The sequence below is a fragment of the Schistocerca nitens genome, chromosome 10 (genome assembly GCF_023898315.1).
Source record: "Schistocerca nitens isolate TAMUIC-IGC-003100 chromosome 10, iqSchNite1.1, whole genome shotgun sequence".
Taxonomy (NCBI): domain Eukaryota; kingdom Metazoa; phylum Arthropoda; class Insecta; order Orthoptera; family Acrididae; genus Schistocerca; species Schistocerca nitens.
The window spans coordinates 214,166,722-214,179,638 of NC_064623.1; the positions used below are offsets into that span (position 1 = coordinate 214,166,722).

Sequence of the window (12,917 nt, forward strand, 5' to 3'; positions counted from 1 at the left end):
GTGACTAAAATGGTACTGAAACAGAGGATGACAGACTAAAGGCCGAAATACTAAACGTCTTTTTCCAAAGCTGTTTCACAGAGGAAGACTGCACTGTAGTTCCTTCTCTAGATTTTCGTACAGATGACAAAATGGTAGATATCGAAATAGATGACAGAGGGATAGAGAAACAATTAAAATCGCTCATAAGAGGAAAGGCCGCTGGACCTGATGGGATACCAGTTCGATTTTACACAGAGTACGCGAAGGAACTTGCCCCCCTTCTTGCAGCGGTGTACCGTAGGTCTCTAGAAGAGCGTAGCATTCCAAAGGATTGGAAAAGGGCACAGGTCATCCCTGTTTTCAAGAAGGGACGTCGAACAGATGTGCAGAACTATAGACCTATATCTCTAACGTCGATCAGTTGTAGAATTTTGGAACACGTATTGTGTTCGAGTATAATGACTTTTCTGGAGACTAGAAATCTACTCTGTAGGAATCAGCATGGGTTTCGAAAAAGACGGTTGTGTGAAACCCAGCTCGCGCTATTCATCCACGAGACTCGGAGGGCCATAGACACGGGTTCACAGGTAGATGCCGTGTTTCTTGACTTCTGCAAGGCGTTTGATACAGTTCCCCACAGTCGTTTAATGAACAAAGTAAGAGCATATGGACTATCAGACCAATTGTGTGATTGGATTGAGGAGTTCCTAGATAACAGAACGCAGCATGTCATTCTCAATGGAGAGAAGTCTTCCGAAGTAAGAGTGATTTCAGGTGTGCCACAGGGGAGTGTCATAAGACCATTGCTATTCACAATATACATAAATGACCTTGTGGATGACATCGGAAGTTCACTGAGGCTTTTTGCAGATGATGCTGTGGTGTATCGAGAGGTTGTAACAATGGAAAATTGTACTGAAATGCAGGAGGATCTGCAGTGAATTGACGCATGGTGCAGGGAATGGCAATTGAATCTCAATGTAGACAAGTGTAATGTGCTGCGAATACATAGAATACACAGTTAATTCCATAAATTATCTGGGAGTACGCATTAGGAGTGATTTAAAATGGAATGATCATATAAAGTTGATCGTCGGTAAAGCAGATGCCAGACTGAGATTCATTGGAAGAATCCTAAGGAAATGCAATCTGAAAACAAAGGAAGTAGGGTACAGTATGCTTGTTCATCCACTACTTGAATACTGCTCAGCAGTGTGGGATCCATACCAGATAGGGTTGATAGAAGAGATAGAGAAGATCCAACGGAGAGCAGCACACTTCGTTACAGGATCATTTAGTAATCGTCAAAGCGTTACGGAGATGATAGATAAACTCCAGTGGAAAACTATGCAGGAGAGACGCTCAGTAGCTTGGTACGGGCTTTTGTTGAAGTTTCGAGAACATACTTTCACCGAAGAATCAAGCAGTATATTGCTCCCTCCTACGTATATCTCGCGAAGAGTCCATGAGGATAAAATCAGAGAGATTAGAGCCCACACAGAAGCATACTGACAATCCTTCTTTCCACGAACAATACGAGTCTGGAATAGAAGGGAGAACTGATAGAGGTACTCAGGGTACCCTCCGCCACACACTGTCAGGTGGCTTGCGGAATATGGATGTAGATGTAGATAGTATTTGTTGCTGCAAAATATCATCATTGCTAGCAAACTGGTTAACATATGACAGCGAGCTCTACTTAGCCTATGGCATCCTCAAAAAGTTTTTATATATGCTTCGAGGTAGACATTTCACTGTTATTGTGAACCACAAGCTACTCATTTTCACCTACCATCAGAATCCAGGCAATTCATCACTGCACTAGTAGTGGGATAAGGACTTCATGGCACAGTTCACTCCAGAAATTTAACATGTTTATGGTAAACAGAATGGATGAGCAAATGCTCTGTCTCTCACTGATGCCATTGCAATGGGAATTGGCTGACACTCAAGCAGGACACAATGAACCGAAGGCTTCCTGCCCAGGCTTCTTCATATCCCATGCTAAAATGTAGCACTGTATTGCAAAATGCCAAATTCACAAGTGCATCTGTTCATATCAAGTGTACTTGCTCCAGCAAGCAATCTTGCTGTCTACAGCTCCTCCTGTACAGGATTATAGTCTGCAACATGATTATTAATAAAGGCATTTGTTTGGCCATATATCAAGAAGGACTGCAAGGCATTTGTCCACTAGTGCAACAAAATAACGTGTCACATTGTGATTCTGCTCAGTACTTCCACCCCACTGACTCAGAGATTTGAGTGTATACATGTTGACATCATTGGATGTTAATGACTATCAGAAGGATATAAACACAGCCTTGGCCAGCAGTTTCTCTCATTGGCTTGAGGCCTACCAGTGACAGATTCATTAGGAGCAATTGTAGCCACAATCTTATTCCATAAAAATACCTCGTAAACCACATCTCCTCTGATTTGTCTAAATATTATGACTCACAGATATAAATACTACATAACTCAAATGTACATATTAAAAGGAACTTTACTTTGATAGTGAAGAGACATTTAAAAGGGGTCCATTTAAAGAAAATTCTTTGTTTGAAGTGTTAAATAAAAATCATTTGAGAAAATTAGTGGTATCCATAATTTGTGATTGATATACTTCACAGGAATAGCCAGCAGTTGCAGCTTGTGCCTGTTAATGTGTAACTTGATTCATTTCATGTTCCTAAAGGCTGTTCTTCATGATGAGATTTATCCAATGTGATCTGTGAATAAATGAGTGAATATTTGTCTGCTGACCTTGTTTTCTCTCCATTTTTGCTCATTCGTCTGGCCTGTTCTCTTCTCACAGGAATCTGCAGGAGAGATAGATGAAGCAGCAGTGGATAGCGAAGTGGATATCAAGGAAGAACCAGTAAGTAAAAGTAATACGAATACAAATACTCATTGAAGCTTCTCACTGACACATTGCTTTTCATGTAGCCATTGTGACAATAAAGTCAGTGCATTGCTTTCCTAAAAAAAAACACACACACACACACACACACACACACACACACACACACACACACACAGAGAGAGAGAGAGAGAGAGAGAGAGAGAGAGAGAGAGAGAGATTGATTTTCGCGGCAGACTATATTGTATTGGGGTACTGCAGTGTGTGTGTGTTTTCTGTGCTAGTTATCTCTGAATAAGATCCTTGTCCCAAAGTTTAGCAATGTTGTTAGCCTTCTTTATGTGCCTATTGATCAGTCAACACTGCAACTGTATGCCGAGTTGTTACTTTTACCCCTTCCTTTATTTTGTTCCGCACAGAACTTTTCATTATTGTATTTGTACCACCACATGGCTCCGTTTCATCCTATTACCTCATTTCATCTGTCCTCCTACGCTGTACTGTGTTCCATATGTGTTTTGCCCTCTCTCCTAATGCCCATCTGTATGTCTCACTTTGGTTTGTACCTCCACAGTTGTTACACTCATGTCTTCCCACCTGTCACTAGTGCATCTGTGCTTGATTTTGTGGTATGCTGTAGCTCTGGTCGCAGCCACTCCTCCTGCAGCACCCACTATCACCTACTGACCTCACTGCCAGATTACAGTCAAACATTTTCTAACAAGTTACCTCATTTTATTCTGTAATCCATCCACCCCTTTTCCAAAGACTGTTCTTGTCATTATGTCACGTGATATCTGTTGTCATTTCCTTACCTCCAGGAGTCCTAGTCCCACAAAGCATGCGGGAGAACTTCTTTGCCATTTGAAAGTTAGGAGACGTACTGGCAGAAGTGAATCTGCGAGTGTGGATTGTCAACCGTGGTTGAATACTAGGCAGAAATGCTAACCGTCACACCACCACAGCACTATGGTTAACACTGCTGCACAAACTACCCAAGCTGAGTGCCCTTCCCAACACAAACTTCAGTTCATATCTGATGCTTATTTTCCCTTACATTGTCGCTACTGTCAGGGCTCTCTGGCATTTGCATAGCACCCCAGCATTGGACGTAATGGGAACGTCCTGTACTAGAGGTGATCTTATAGATTTTATATTTTGCCCTGAGACGTGTAAATCTCTTCTTTATCTATACAATTATAAGGTCGCCTATTGTACAGGACTTTCCCATTACGTCCAATGCTGTGGTACTATTCCAATGCTGGAGAGCCCTGGCAGTAGTGACAGTGTAAGGGAAAATATGCAGAAGAAGTTTGTGTTGAGGAGGGCACTCAGTTTGGATAGTTTGTGCAGCAATGTTAATTATAGTGCTGTGGTGGTGTAATGGTTAGCATTTCTGCCTAGCAAGCAAGAAGACCTGGGTTTGAGACCCAGCTGCAACACAAATTTTAATTCATGCTTGAATAGTTCAACTGTAAGAGCACTTGTCTGCGATAAGAGAGGCACCCGGTTCAAGTCTCCCAGTAAGTTTCAAATCTGTTGTTGTTTTTGTTGTTGTCTCCATCATCATCATCATCATCATCATCATCATCATCATCATCATCATCTTCAGTCCTAAGAATAATTTGATGTGGTTCTCCATGCTAGTCTATCCTGTTCAAGCCTCATCATCTCTGAGTAACTGCTTCAACCTATATACAAGATGTGATCAAAAGGTAACACGAATTTTTGTTTTCTTAAAGAACCTTTATTTATTCATCAACATCAACTTTGTCCCCTTCAGAGCAATCTCCCTCAGATATAATGCACTTTTGCTGGGCATTTTTCCCAGCCTTTGAAGCACTTCTGAAATTTATTTTTCATTATTGTATTCAGCTTTTTAGCAATTCTGTTTTTATTACATCAATGGTGGCAAAATGATGTCCTTTCATAGCTCTATTCAGCCTCAGAAATAGAAAGAACTCACAGGGGGCCATTTCTGTTTAATACAGTGGCCGAGGCAACGTAACAGTTTTGTTTTGTTTTGTCAAAAAATAACAGGAGCATTACTATCATGCAATTTCCACGTTTCACTACAGTTGTGGTCACTTTCTTTGGAGTGCTTCATGCAAACTGTGCACGACTCCCAAGTAGTATTCCTTATTGACTGGTACAACCATAAGGCAGGAACTCATGATGCCCTATGCCATTATAATTGAAGAAAACGGTGAGATGAACCTTCACATCTGATCGAACTTGATTTTTTTCGGTCTTGACTCTTCAGAAAGTTTCCATCGGGACAATTGGGCCTTGGTTTCATCATACCTGTATACCCATGTTTTGTCACCTATTATAGCTTCATTTAGAAGCACTGGATCATTGTGAACTTCATTCAGCAATCCCTGAGTGATTCAACAATTTTGATGCTACATGTTTCATACCTAAAGCATCTAAAAAAAATTGCTTGGCATCAGCCAGAGGATATGCTGACATCATCAGCAACCTTTCTGATGGAGATTACCCAGAACCAATTCTTTACTTTTTCCACTCTGTCATCAGTAACTGTTGTGCTAGGATGTCTTTGGCAGTCATCTTCTTCAGTGCCTTCTCAATGTTCTTTGAAATGTTTATACCACTCTTAAACTCTTGTCTTACTCAAAGTAGATTCGCCAAAAGCCACAGTCAACATTTTGAATGTTACACTGCTCTTTATTCCACTATTCTAGCAAAATTTAATGGAAATTCTTTGCTCAGTCTTTTTGCAAAGTAAAAATTCACCAAGCACTTGAAAACACATATAACCTTTTCGACTGTCAACAGTAAACTAAATAATTGAAACATCTGAAAAGATAAATGTACATCAGGAACATATGCACCAACAATATAAAAAGAAATAAATTTGAAAATTGGGTTTTTAAAGCCTGTGAATTTAAAAATTTCGCATTACTTTGTGATCACATCGGGTGTCAATCTACTTACTGTATTCATCCCTTGGCCTGCCTTTGTGATCCCCCCCCTCTCCCCCCCCTCCCCCTTCGCCCTTCTCCACCCCCATTACACACAAACAGTACCTTCCAGTACCAAACTGACAGTTCCTTGATGCACCAGGATGTGTCCTGTCAGTTGATCCCTTCTTTTAATGTTGTGCCAGAAGGTTCTTTTTTCAGCAGTTTGCTTCCATACCTTTTTGTTTGTTATTCAAACTAGCCATCTAATCTTCAGCATTCTTCTTTAGCTCCATGTTTCAAAAGCTTCTATTCTCATCTTGTCTGAACCGCTTATTGTCCAAGTTTCAGTTCTGTACTAAAATAAACTTGCCCACATCTAAATTTGTATTAGATTTAGATTAGATTTTTATTAGTTTTTTTTCCAGAAATGCTGCTCATGCTATAGCTTGTCTCCGTTTTATATCCTTTCTACTTTGACCATTGTCAGCAATTATGCTGCCCAAATAGCAAAACTTACTAACTATTCTTAGTTTCTCATTTTCTAAGCTTATTCTCTCAGCATTTCCTGATTTAATTTATCTATATTCCATTAACCTTCTTTTACTTTTGTCGATATTTATTTTACAACCTCCTTTCAAGACACTGCCCATCTGTTCAGTTGCCCTTCCAAGTTCTTTGCTTTCTCTGACAGAGTTACAATGTCATCAACAAACCTCTTGAGTGTCTTATCCCTGAAATTTACTTCTCTTTCCAAACTTACCTTTGTTTCTGTAACTGCTTGCTATGCTCACAGATCGAATAACATTGGGATAGGCTACAAGTATGTAATACTCCCTTCTCAACCACTCTTTCTCCTCCATATCATTCAACTCTTACAGTTGCCGTCTGGTTTCTGTCAAATTGTAGAAAATCTTTTGCTCTCTGGGTTTAATCCCTGTTGCTTTCAGAATTGGAAAGAGTGTTCAGTCAACAATGGCAAAAGCTTTCTCTAAATCTACAAAATCTGTAAGTGTAGGTTTTCTTTTCTTCAACTACATGCTAGGATAAGCCATAAGGTTAGCATTGCCTTCCGTGATCCTACATTTCTAATGAACCCAAACTGATCTTCTCCAAGGGTGGCTTCTTCCATTCTTCTGTAAATATTTCATGTCAGTATTTTGCCACCACAACTTATTTGAACTGAAAGTTCAGTAACATTCACACTTGTTATCACCTGCTTTCTTTGGTGTACAAAGAAGGTCTGAGACTACTTAGCCTGTCTCATAGATCGTGCACACCAGGTGGACCTGTTTTGTCATTGCTGGCTCCCCTACAGATCTTAATAATTCTGAGTGAATGTTGTCTACTTCAAAGACCTTATTTTGCCTGAGATCTTTCAGCACTGTGCTAAATTCTTCTCACAGTATCGTATCTCCTAACTCACATTTATCTACTTCCTCTCTCCATTCTGTTACTGGGTAGTTATAATTTAACTTTCCCTATTTAACTAATTACTGTATGAGGACCAAACATGGTAGCATTAATGTTGAAGACATGGGGAATAGAAATAATGCAGAATCAATTAAACTGAAACACATTTAATGTGCTGCTAAGGTGCATGAAACCATTACATACTGTTACCATTATTGCTACAAAAGGGGCTCAATATGGCACCCATCAGTGTCCAGAAGAGTCTGAAAGTGCAGGATTGCATTCTCCACAACAGAGTGAAGGTGTTTGAAGGAATGCTGGCTACCTCTCTTGACATGCTGCACTTCAGATCAGCACATGTGTGAATGTTCCCTTGGTAAACCCTGACCTTCAGGCAGCGCCACAACCACAGATCACGGGGAGGGAGCTCAGGTGATCGTGCCGACCGAGGATTTGGAAACGATCGGCTGATAATTCAATAGTTTCCATACGTGTTTCGGGGAAGCAGGTGTACTTCAAGAGCGATGTGCAGTGGGGCCCCATCTTGCATGAAAACTGTTGAGTTCAGTGTGTCTCTCTCCTGCAGGGTGGATATGAAATACTGGCAGAACACATCACAGTAACACTGGCCAGTCACACTGCACATCTTTGGACCTTGAGTGCCAACCTGTTCAATAAAGAATGGGCCAATGATGAACATAGTCATGAAGCTACACATACGGCGACAAATTCACCGTACAGAGGAACTTTGTGCAACGTGACTGGAGGTGAAGATCCCCAATTCTGTGTGTCCTGCCCACCCATAACAGAAAAATAAGCTTCATCTGTCCATAGGACGGTCCAGGGCCTATCTTCATCAATGTCAATCCTTGCAAGAAAGTGAAGTGCGAAGTCAACATGTCATTATGCGTCCTACGGTGCAAGCTGCTGCACGGTATGGATCTTGTGCAGATACTATTTGAAAATGTTTCAAAGCACCTTTTGTACAGTGGTCTGCAGTGACTCAGGACCGGGAATTGCGCACAGCGTTGTCTTCCGTAGCAACAGAGATTTCATCGAGCACCTGTGGTCGTTGTCGGCCTCTTCCCAGAGTGACGCCCAGTTCTCTAGTTGATTCAAACTTCATCGTGCAGGTGGAGAAAGAGAACCCCTCCATAATCCTTTCAGCCAGCAATAATCTCAAAGTGCAGCTGCAGCATTACTGTTGTTTTGATAATATAGTTTCACAAATAATGCCCTGCTCTTTTTGTCCAAGCTCATGTTGACACGTCAACAAGTGCACTGCGACTGGTCAGGTGTGTTGGACTATGAATCAGATGGTTGATAATGGCACCAAGTGGCCATAGGTAGAACTGGACGGTGGCGTTATGTAGCATGGAAATCGTGCATCCCATACTCTGGACATTAATGCTACCAAGTTTGGTACTCGTACAGTATTAGTTTCCATGCTTTTCTTTTGTTCTTCAGTCCTCTGACAGGTTTGATTTGGCCCACCATGAATTCCTATTCTGTGCCAACCTCTTCAACACAGAGTAGCACATCCTCAATTATTGCTGGATGTATTCCAGTCTCTGTCTTCCTCTACAGTTTTTGCCCTCTACAGCTCCCCTAGTGCCAGGGAAGTCATTCCATCATGTCTTAACACTCTGCCATCCGGCGACACCACAGTGGTGTCGTGCGCATAGTATCGCGCAGTGGCCAGCGATATCACTTTTGTATCTTTTGCATTCTGTTGGTGTTTTGTTTAGATAACAATAAGTTACACATGTCAACGAGATTTTGTTTTGTTTTTGTAAGTACTTGTGCCCTTTCATCATGGCAGATGAAAGAGACAATATGATTATTTATGATGAATGCATGAAGCAAAACTTGGAGGTTGTCAGTACATTGTGTGTGTCTCATCATGATCTGGTTGACAGACTTTCGAGTCTCATAAAGCAACACCAACTAATAGGCCTATGTATTTCCGAAATGAAAACGAAGAAACTGCCACATATGTCCTAAAAAAAAAAAAACTTTATGTGCAACTCTTGTGGAGTTGTGTTACATCTTGGAGACTGTTTTGCTGCGTATCATATGAAAGAAAGATGCTAAGTACCAAAGTCAATGCAAATAAACAAATATATGAAACAAATTTGTGTTTATTTACACATGTATATCTTCGAAATTTCGTGAAAGTAGGGGAGCAGGGTTGAGAACTTACGAGAACTAACGATGATATTAGTCAAACGTAACAATTTATAATTTCTCGATAATGTCTAGAACGACTGGCGACAAACCGAGTAATCCGAATTAGCGCTGCTAGCGCCAAGTGAATAAGTTTGTACGAGATGTGCAGATGGCAAAGTGTTAACAGATGTCTCCTTATCAGTGTTTTCTGCATATTCCTTTCCTCTCCGATTCTATACAGAACCTCCTCTTTCCTTATGTTATCAGCCCACCTAATTTTCAACATTCGTCTGTAGAATCACATCTCAAATGCTTCAATTCTCTTTCATTCCAGTTATCCCGCAGTCCATGTTTCACTACCATACAATGCTGCACTCCAAACGCACATTCTCAGAAATTTCTTCCTCAAATTAAGCCCTATGCTTGATACTAGTAGACTTCTCTTGGCCAGGAATGCCCTTTTTGCCAGTGCTAGTCTGCTTTTGATGTCCTCCTTGCTCCATCCATCATTGGTTATTTTATTGCCCAGGCAGCAGAATTCCTTAACTTCATGTACTTCGTGACCATCAATCCAGATGTTAAGCTTCTCGCTGTTCTCATTTCTGTTACTTCTCATTACTCTCGTCTTTCTTCGATTTGCTCTCAATCTGTATTCTCCTCATTAGATTGTTCATTCCATTCAGCGGCTAATGTTATTCTTCTTCACTTTCACTCAGGATAGCAATTTCATCAGCAAATTGAATCATTGATATCCTTTCACCTTGAATTTTAATTCCACTCCTAAACTGTTCTTTTATTTCCACCATTGCTTCTTCAATGTCCAGATTGAATAGTAGGGGCAAAAGACTACATCCCTGTTTCACAGCCTTTTTAATCTGAGCACTTCGTTCTTGGTCGTCGTCTCTTATAATTCTCTCTTGGCTGTTGTACATATTGTATATTACCCATCTCTCGCTATAGCTTACCCCAATTTTTCTCAGAATTTCAAACACCTTGCACCGTATTACATTGTCGAGTGCTTTTTCCAGGTCAAAAAATCCTATGAAGGTGTCTTGATTTTGCTTTAGTCTTGCTTCCATTACCAGCTGCAATGTCAGAATTGCCTCTCTCATGCCTTTATCTTATCCAAAGCCAAACTGATCATCATGTAACATATCCTCAATTTTCTTTTCCATTCTTCAGTTGTCAGCAACTTGGATGCATGAGCTGTCAAGCTGATTGTGGGATAATTCTTGCACTTGTCAGCTCTTGCAATCTTCGGGATTGTGTGGGTGATAAAGACTGCTGGCTCTTACAGTACCACTTCATAACATGTAATACAGACTGTGACATAAATCTAAGTACTGAGTGCTTTGACAGTCATTTTCCAATAATAATGTTCTCATTATTTACCAATAAAATGGTGTAAGAGGGTCGGCTTGGTGAAGCAAGGCTGTATTTTAATTGTTTGGAGGAACATTGATCTTAAGTCTTCCAAAGTGCTTTTAAATTCTGATTCTAATACTGGATCCTCTATCTCTTGTAAATCGACTCCTGTTTCTTCTTCACATTAGACACATCTTCCCCCTCATAGAGGCTTTCTATGTATTCTTTTCACCTATCAACTCTCTCCTCTGCATTTAGCAGTGGAGTTCCTGTTGCACTCTTTATGTTACCATACTTGCTTTTAATGTCACCAAAGGCTGTTTTGACTTTCTTGTATGCTGAGTCTGTCCTTCCAACATTCCCTTATTTTTTTTGTTTCTTCACATTTTTCATGCATCCATTTCGTCTTAGGTTCCCTGCACTTCCTATTTATTTCATTCCGCAGTGACTTGTATTTCTGTATTCCTGAGTTTCCCAGAACATTTTTGTACTTCCTCCTTTCATTGATCAACTGAAGTATTTCCTCTGTTACCCGTGGTTTCTTCACAATTACCTTCTTTGTTCCTATGTTTTTCTTTCTAACTTCATTCCTCTTCAACTGTACCACCTACTGAACTATTCCTTATTGCTGTATGTATAGCCTTAAGAGAACTTCAAGTGTATCTTGTCATTCCTTAGTACTTCCGTATCCCACTTCTTTGCATATTGATTCTTCCTGACTAATGTCTTAAACTTCAGCGTACTCTTCATCACTACTATACTGTGACCCAAGTCTATACCTGCTCCTGGCTACACCTTACAATCCAGTGTCTGATTTTGGAATATCTGTCTGACCATGATGTAGTCTAACTGAAATCTTCCCATATCACCCAACCTTTTCGAAGTATACCTCCTCCTCTTGTGATTCTTGAAAAGAGTTTTCACTATTACTAGCTGAAATTAGTCTTTCTCCTCTCTCATTCCTTGTCCCAAGCCCATTTTCTCCTGTAACCTTTTCTTCTACTCCTTCCCTTACAATTGTATTCCAGTCCCCCACGACTATTCGATTTTCATCACTCTTTACATACTGTATTATTTATTATGAATACTTCGTATTCATAATAAATCCTACTCCCTTTACACTATTTTCTGCTGCTGTTAATATTACCCTATACTCATCTGACCAGAAATCCTTGTCTTCTTTCCATTTCTACCATATCTAGATTGAGCCTTTGCATTTCCCTTTTCAGATTTTCTAGTTTCCACACCACATTCAAGCTTCTGACATTTCCACCCCGACTCATAGAATGTTATCCTTTCATTGATTATTCAGTCTTTTTCTCATGGTCACCTCCCCCTTGGCAGTCCCCTCCTGGAGATCCGAATGGGGCACTATTCCAGAACCTTTTTCGAATGGAGAGATCATCATGACACTTTTTCAACTACAGGCCACATGTCATGTGGATATGCGTTACGCGTCTTTAATGCATCTGCATCCTCGTGCTGTTGATCATTGATGATTCTTCCACCTTTAGGGGCAGTTTCCCACCCCTACGACAAGAGTGTGCCCTGAACCTCTGTCCACTCCTCTACCCTCTCTGAAAAGGCTGCTGGAAGAGTGAGGGTGATTTCTTATGCCGGAAGTCTTCAACTGCCAGTGCTGATTATTAATCAAAATTTAAGCAGTGGAGGGATTCAAATCTGGGACCAAAGACATTTTGATTACTAGTCAAAGATGCTGCCCCTAGACCACAGGTCTATATATTATGATGTGTTAAATAGGGAAAGTTTAATTACAACCACTCGGTTTACTCCTACAAATTATTTCCCTTGTATAGCCCTCCTGTATATTGCTTCCACATTTCGGCTTTCCCTTCTGCACTTACAAGGAAACATCACCAACTTGACCCCATACTCTAAGGAGAAAAAAGCAGACTTTAAGATATTTCCCCCAGCAGTTAATCCCATGCAGCACCCTACAGGGTGTGATTCTGACAGTATGCTGTTACTACCTTCTGAAAATAAAGCTTGAAAAGTTTTTCGTGCACCGGTTATGTGTCATTTGCTCCACCCCACTGCAGCTGCTTAATGCCTGAGCATGAAGTGGTGTACAACAGAGCGACAGCCAGAGCCCTTCTGTTCACAGGATGTTGAAGGGGGAGGTGGGCAAATCTGTCCCTCACGTTTTGAAATCTTTTCAAGAACACATTATTTTACATGAA

General features: G+C 40.6%; 1 protein-coding gene and 1 long non-coding RNA gene across 6 annotated transcripts in view; one reads left to right on the top strand and one right to left on the bottom strand.

Annotated features, from left to right (window-relative positions):
* Nucleotides 1–12,917, top strand: part of LOC126210404 (speckle-type POZ protein-like) — a 711,709-nt gene that overhangs the window by 328,102 nt on the left and 370,690 nt on the right. For 4 of the 5 annotated variants that reach the window (XM_049939650.1, XM_049939646.1, XM_049939645.1 and 1 more), the window contains exon 2: nt 2,801–2,863. The exons of the other annotated variant lie outside the window; for it this stretch is intronic. The gene's annotated coding sequence lies outside the window, so the exon portion shown is untranslated. The remainder of the gene's footprint in view (nt 1–2,800; nt 2,864–12,917) is intronic. 5 annotated transcript variants of the gene reach the window in all.
* The window catches only part of LOC126210418 (uncharacterized), a 313,609-nt gene that overhangs the window by 147,055 nt on the left and 153,637 nt on the right, over nt 1–12,917 (bottom strand). The gene's annotated exons all lie outside the window — the stretch shown is intronic.